Source organism: Morone saxatilis, unplaced genomic scaffold (assembly GCF_004916995.1).
Source record: "Morone saxatilis isolate NCDOM2014 unplaced genomic scaffold, NCSU_SB_2.0 Contig6, whole genome shotgun sequence".
Lineage (NCBI taxonomy): Eukaryota > Metazoa > Chordata > Actinopteri > Moronidae > Morone > Morone saxatilis.
The window spans coordinates 468,815-477,037 of NW_023340206.1; positions in this window are offsets into that span (position 1 = coordinate 468,815).

Sequence of the window (8,223 nt, forward strand, 5' to 3'; positions counted from 1 at the left end):
TTTTGAGGAACACTAATATTCCTGCTTGTTTGCAGTCTTACCCAAAGTCAGATGATGGTGGTCTTAGCAGCAGTTAGCGCTGGAGCTATTTGTTGACGTACAGCATTTAAAAAAAAATCTTGTCTAGGCTCTACCTTTACCTGATCAAAGCTTTTCTCTCTAAGCATAGTTTCAGTTGTGATATCTTGTTGGAAAATTAGTTGTACATAATTTGGTTGAGGAATCTTTGTAGGTTATGTATGTTTTCAACAACACAGTCAGTAAATCCATCGTGCTAAGATTAATTTAAGTAGGCTACTAATTTAACCCAACAGTTATGGACGTTGACCACTTCACTATAATGACTGGTGGGCGGTGACACTTCTACAAGCTGAAGGGTAAAGCAAATACTTGTTTGAAGTAGACAAGTAAGTGAGGGGTTTACACTGCATATTATATGATTTACGTTATATGGACTTTTTTAATTTCACTTTTTGTTATGTGTAGAATGTGCTATTTCTGGGGTTTTACACATTTCTCTTCCTCATAAAAGGAATGTGAAATGTATTCAATAGATATGGATGTATGCAGATTGTTGAAACTGCACCAAATCATTTTCTCATTGCTTTTGTTTGAGTGGGACAGTGGGTGGGTTATAAAGTCCCGACCTTGTCATTGATTAGAGTGTTTCCTCTCTGTTTCATACAAGTAACACATAATGATCCCAGTTCTGCAGACCCATCATAGTGCCATGTGACCACATATTAACACCTGGTGAAAGGTAGAACAGAGTATTAGAGTGAAATGAGAGAGACAAAGGAAACACTGTGAGTCTAACTGAAGCCATGATGTCCTTGAAACACAAGGTGAAAGTAACACAACACACCCTGTTCCAGCCGATCCGTCCTGTAGTCATATAAAACACACAACCATTAACAGACCCTCTGGTGGATTGATAAGAGAATATTATGTTGTAAATCAGATAGCAGTCAAACCGAGTCTGGCTCACTCAGGCAGTAGCTCAGTGTGTAGAGACTTGGCTTGGTAACTGGAGAGTCCCCGGTTCAAGTCCCACAGACCACAAAATATGGAGTGTGGACTAGTAGCTGGAGAGGCGCCAGTTTCGCCTCCTGTGCACTGCCGAGGTGAGGCAGTGTACAGCTAAAGTTGTCATGGCATAAACCTGAAATAGCTTGCATCAAATGTCACTTCATGAAATATTATTATTTTGTATGCTTTAAACGCTAAGCGTGAGAAACGCTAACTAACTTAACGAGTGAGTTAGAAAGGTTGGCTCAGTGATTGAAGGAGGAGTTGAGCTCGACTTTCTAGAGGTGGATGCTGTCCAAGCTGGTTAGCATGTTAAAGGGGTGGCTGTGGCTCAGAGGAAGAGCAGGCACGTAGTGTAAAAGCGCTTTGACTGGTCGGACGACTAGTTAGGCGCTATACAAATATAGGTCCATTTACCATTTACAGTTTAAATGTTTCCCACTACCTCCACAACATGCTGGTGGAGAGGACAATCATATTTACCCAAAAATACTCATTCCCAAATAGAGACATTTTGTCACTTCATACAGACGCACAAGGTACCCTTTAGCATCACGTAACATACTTATTTTAACCCATATTATGTTTTCCTAAACCTTACCAAACAGAACTGCATCATTTTCACAGCATTAACTACATGTTTGAAAGGCGTCTCATACAGATGTAATGCAGAGCACCTTTTGGTTCTTGTGGTTCCATATGACATGCTGAGGGGTGTGACAAGAAAGCTTCTAAGGTTCTTACTGGACTATCTATCTATCTGTTTAACCAACAGAAGAGCTGCAGATTAATCAGAATAGTAGTGGACGTCATCAGCTTCTATTGTGACGACAACAAACTCATTGTTACGGATCACCATTCAGTTGCACACAGTGTCAACAAAGTCTGTTTTTAGAGGAGGACAATCTCCCTCTGGCCTGCCCTTCACCTGTCTACTCTCACATGTCTCTTGTTGAAAATGTCAGAATGTGGTTGGATCAGTCATATGTGCAGGTAAAGGGTAATCCAATAATTTAGTATTTAATGTCCAAAAAGTTGACGGACTCACAGAATTCTTTTATAAAGAATGGTCACAATCGAAACAGCAGAAGCAATATTATTTTGATTTTTTTTTTTACTAATTGAATCAGTACTAAATGGGTACCTTAGTACCTTAATTTTTTGTAAACTAGGCACCAATGTCTATCATCAATGGGCTACCTATGCAGTCCAAAGCTCATATGCTAGTAGTGAGAACAACCCCCCTCCCCAGCTAATATGAGCTAGTACAATTGGGCACTTGCAGCTGGGCACTGGTAAGTGACTTCCTGTCTTACAACATACATACATAACAATACCCTGATACTTTCGTCCAGGTGACAAGGTGCACCTTTTTGTCAACTAAGACTCAACTTCTCATTGATTAACAGTTTAGTCCACTATGAGGGGCAGCCCTAAAGAGATGCACTGTATATCTGTGGATGTCATACAAACTCTGGTGTGTGACATACTTGTAAAATCCGGTCCATGACAAGCCCTTATTGATCTTAATGGAATAAATTGACATATCTGTATGGCAGCTGGCCACAAGCTGGGACACAATTCTAAGTGGCTGGTAGTGTATACAGTACATATACTACATACATATGTTCGCAGACCTCCTTCAGGACCAAACTCACATCAAGCATACTATGATCCGTCAGTGTTTCATGTATGCAGAGAGGGAAGAGAACTGTTCCAGCATGCTCTGAACTGACTGGATGTTTGTGGTGAGGCTTTGAAACCAAACTCATAATATTTCTCCATCACACTGCAATAAACCTTCAGCTTTATCTTTACTAAGGTCTTTGAACGTCATCTAAGCACACCACAGAGAGGCAGACAATAGGACTGTTTCCTAAGCATCTCATAAAGTAATCCCCTGAAAACATGGAGTCTGGGGAGTTCCTGTGTGACAGAAAGGGATACAGCAAAGAAAAGCAAAGAAGGAAAAGTGAACACATTCAACATGATCTACACTGCACTTACATCATCAAAACGTTTTTATTTCTCTGTTTCTATCTTTTATTTCTAGTGGCCCAGGGGATTAAGACACTGACCATGTAATCAAAAAGTTCTCCTTTCAAGTGTGGTTGGAACCTTGGTGCTCTCTCTCCCCGTATTTCCTGTTATCTCACAAATAAAGGCAAAGTAATAGCGAATATGATCAAATATTATTTAAAAAACAGCTTAATAAACAAAAGACAGCTCTCAAATGGTCAAATGGGATGATTTTTTTTATCTTATAGTTTTGCATTGCATGGTTGTGCTTTTTCAGTACATGGTGCAGGAAGATGTTGTAAATGGGACTGAGTCATTGGTTAATGAAGGAATATGTCACTGTGCAAATTGTATTTGGACAATAATGATGCTTTATGGTGGTAGTTGCACAGTCTGTAGGGCGGCAGTAGCTCAGTCTGTAGGGACTTGGCGTGGGAACTGGAGGGTCACTGGTTTAAGTCCAGCACAGACCATTGTAGGGAGTGTGGACTGGCAGCTGGCACCCTTGAGCAAGGCAACCCCTAACTGTTCATGGAGTGCCCCTTTGTGGCAGCCCATCTTTCCACATTTGCATGTCTATAAACCCTACATATGCAGGATTGTATTTTGGGCCTGTGTAAAGTAAGAGTGAAAATTTCCCCCATTGGGGATTAATAAAGTATTTCTTCTTCTTCTTCTCTTCTTCTTTTGTTTCTTCTTATGGCACAGAGGAAGAAGATCAGGCTTTGATACACACACAATACCCATAGACTGTATAAAACAATAAATAATGTACAAGTGTGTCACAGCATTGTGCTGAAAAAGAAAAAAATGATAAAATATGTATAATTATAGAATATTCAGTTTTCATAATCACCTGAATATAGTAATTGTTGTGTTTTTTTTACCTTTGAATGAGCTTTTCTTATCTACAGGCTCTACCGTACTCCTCACCCCGTTCTCATTCCCAGGTCGTCAGATACAGATGTGAGCTGTGTTCAGTTAGTTGCAATCAAGTGCAAAGCCAGTAAATACCCGTACTACAGATACCAGGAATCAGGTGTTGTCCAGTGAGAAAAGGGCTGTACAGAGACGCAGTATGCAGTATCTTAAGTTATTTTCACTCATTAGAATGCCTGACACTCACATCATGAGGTATGAAATTGTAGTGGTAAAAATATGTAACAAAGTATTACTATTGACTTAGTGTGTATCATCTGACCATTTTGTGTTACAAGAAAAATGCTGAATAATCTGGCAAGCTGTTCATTTTAAGAACTGTGTTTAATGTGTGATACATTCCCTCTGACTGCGCAGGTGTGTGTGGACTTTGTTCAGGTTTCACTCATGAACAGATCCGTCCTGCAGAGAAGTCACCTTGTCTCTGCAGAGAACATTGCAGCTCTTCCTGTCTTCCTCTTCCTGCCTCTCTGTCTAGCCCCCTCCTTACTACTACGTCCTCCGAGTATCTGCATGACTACATCCACACTACTACACCTGCACAGCCTGCTGACTGGCCAAACTGTGAGCCTGGCTCTTCTCCCTTTACATGGGACTGGGGCCACACTGACCTCTGGAGGTTTGACATAGAAACAGGGGGACATCAGTCATGTTCCCACAACTACTTCTCTGTATATTGCAGTTTTCCTCTGCAAGGCCGTCCCATGAAAGTAGCTGCAGTAATCTCCGCCCCCTGTAGATCACCTGAGCATTGAACCAGGAAATAAGAACTGCGGCAAGTGTAGTGTCCTTGCTCACCTTCAACTTTAGACTGTCTCAGCCATGCATACATTCTTTAGATACCATAAGATAGCATCTGAAAGGTATGATAGATTATAATGAGAAACAGTTAATACAATTATGCTTATCTGTAAGCAGATACACATTTACACCTCACAGTAAAAAAAATACAGAGCAGTGGTCTGCTGTTAGGATACACAAGTTAAATTCATCTTAATCACATCCCTCCACAGTTTCTCATCACTGACACGTCTGCTCAGGCAGTAAATCTGAGGACATGCTGCAGTGTCATTGTAATCACCAGAGTAAAGATCCTGCACAGACAAGCACACACACTGGTCTTTTTGCCAGCATGAAAAATGTTATTAATAGCAACAAAACATTTCCATGTACAAGACAGAACATACACACACAGGTACACAGAAACAGGAGAGGGAGAGAGAGTATCAGATTGCAGTGGGTGCTCCAGAAGGAGGCTGTGTCCTCCAGATGTCACCGGTAACGGAAAAGTACCGTCACACCCAGCGAAGCCTCACATCCTTCTGTGGGAGAGGGGATTAAATGATTAGCTCGTCCTCACTTTCATTTGCGCTCTTCTCTCCTGTTCTTGCTGCTGTTCTCTGACTAAGAAAACTGCTGACTGGGAAATTCTTTCAGCTCCTGCTGCACGAGCAGAGAATGAGTTCACTGCACTTTACTATCCCACATTCAGACACAATGTGCCATGATGAACTCATTACACTCACACACATTCAGTTACACTGGCAACTAAAGGACCCTTCTTAGAACTATTTGTCTCTTCTCATTCAAACTTCACATGTGCTTCATAATTTTTTAAACATCTCTTAATAAACTCAACTGTCTCCATGTTTTTGTATAGAAAGTCATTAAAAGAGGTCTAGTTCATAATTATTTAGCAATTCAGTATCAACCCATCCTAAGTTCCGCCTCTTTTCACTCTGTGCACCCAATGACAGTTGAGCAAGCCTCAGTCAGAACTTCAGTCAACTTTCTCCTTTCCTCTATGTTGAAAAGACAACCAAATCGCATGTAGTTGCATCTTAAAAGTCCAGTGTGTAACATTTAGGAAGATCTATTGGCAGAAATTAAATATAATATTCATATGTATGTTTTCATTAGTGTACAATCACCAGAACATAGTAGTGTGTTTTTGTTACCTTAGAATGAGCCGTTTCTATCTACAGAGACACAGCGTGAGTCCGGCATGTTTCTACAGTAGCCCAGAACGAACAAACCAAACACTGGCAGTAGATAGGGTTTTTCGCGTTTTTTTACAACTTAAAGAAATGACATATTGTCGGCCGAACTGACTAACTTCTGGTTTTCTAAAATTAAAATTTTACATAAAAAAATCTGATAAGAGTAGAGTGAAAATATGCAACATTTCAGAATAAAGCAAAGATTAGAAAGATTTTAAATAAGAAACAGAAATGAACACAAATGTGTTTATTGTTTCTGCCACATTTATCATGACATGACCCCCAAGCTGTATCTTTAGAGCTTTTCCATTACTGCTTTTGGCCACAGCGAGCTGAACTATGCCTCGCTGATTTGCATTCTTGCCTTTGGACCTTCTCCAGAGTCGGCTCCAAGCAGACTGTGGTGACGTCTCACCAACTGCAGTCAACCAGTGAAAACCTACCTTCTCCCCCTCAAAAAACATCCCTGTTCCAAGGCTCAACTCATGTCTGTGCAGTAGAGCAGACAGACAGACATTTTTGAAAGTTGTTTTTTTTCTTTTTTTTTTTTTCTCAGCACTTTTGTGGTTTCTAACTGATTCTCTGTGGTTTGAAGTTTCTCTTCCGTATCCAAGTTTGTACTTTATATTACTGTTTTGTGTTCGCTTTCAGCTGTATAGGAGTTGTTAGTACTGATTTTGCTGCTTCATAATGAAAGTGTTAATAACAAAATAACTGTTATTTTCACTTTTAAGAATTTATAGTTAATATATAGTTAAATGTGTTTATCACTGAAGCGGAGTTTAGTTAGTGGCTTTTCTTAAAAAAAAACAGAGAAAGGTCCCTCTCTCTCTTCTTGTGGCCCCTTGAAGGGGCCATATCCTTAGGTTGGGAAGCTTTGGACTACACTAGCTAATTGTATTCAAGTAGTTAAAACTAGCTCAACCTAGAGCAGCTACAACAATAAAATGTTGCACTGATCAGTATTAACATTCTAATATTTTCATACGGAATATATCAGTCACAAGGACCAGCAGAACAAATACTTTTACTTGAACAGGATTGTAAATGCAGGAGTTTTGCTTAATTATTTATATTTACATTGCTGTAATGATATTGTACCCATCATATTAGGCTACCTGCTCTTGAGCCCCTGTTTGGAGGGCCCCTGTGTAAAAATGTTGTTCAAGATCTTCATTATTTCAGTTTAAATGTTGCATATTCCTTTATAAATATGTTCAAATGACTCCACAATAAATCTGGGGCCAGGTAGTGTGCACAGACAGACTGTTAACACAGAGAGCAAGATGATAGAGGGATTCAAAGGACCCAGCACCAGGTTAATCTATGCCTTCACTTTGCTGTCCACTTGATTCTAAAGTTTTATACCCGTCTCTATATTCATTCTGTACACAAAGGATTGTACTTTGCTTGCTATTGCATGCTTGCTTTTTACTGACTTTTTGTTTATATGTATGTCATTTTGTAGTATTTGCATTATGACAATGGTTTCAGTATTTAGATTGCATGTAGTAGTAGATGATGCTTTCAGGTATGATTCATTACGAAGAGTGCAGCTGTGAATGTGACCTTCCTTCTTACTTGATGGATGAGGTGTGTGTGAGAGAGGGAGGATGTTCTTTAGTGTGTCAGCAGTTAAGGTGATCCCTGCAGAGGCAGCATGTCTGCCACCTAGTGAGTGTCAAACTGCACTGCGTGTTACCTGGAAGCAGGGCAAACTGCTTTGCTTGCTGAATTAGATCTCAGATCTGCCATTTTTTTGGGGTCATTTAAACACTTTTCCCCCCAGTAAAACATGCTGACGTAGCACCAAAATACCTCTTCAAGCTACTGTATATATTTATCCATACTCACATTTGGAAACACTTTCTCAAATTGCTCTAAAGCATATACTATATATAAGCATAAAACAAGAAAGTCTGCATGTGAAGGCAGCATATAAGAAAAGAAGAAAGAAGAAAGAAAACTGATCTAGGAGCAGGGGTAAATCTAAAGGGGGAAAAGTGCCGGCCCAGTTTGATGCTGGCTGCTGTCAAATTTAATACATTAATTTAGATTAATATTGTGTTAAAAAAACAGAAATTATTTAATGATCTGTTATGGACATAGTATTACGGAAGCCCTAAAGGACCATGGATTCATACATTTTATTTCCTCCATTTTCCCGTGATAACGAGTTAATTTTCTCGAGATCTCGAGATAACGAAACTTTGTTTCCCGAGATAACGATATAATT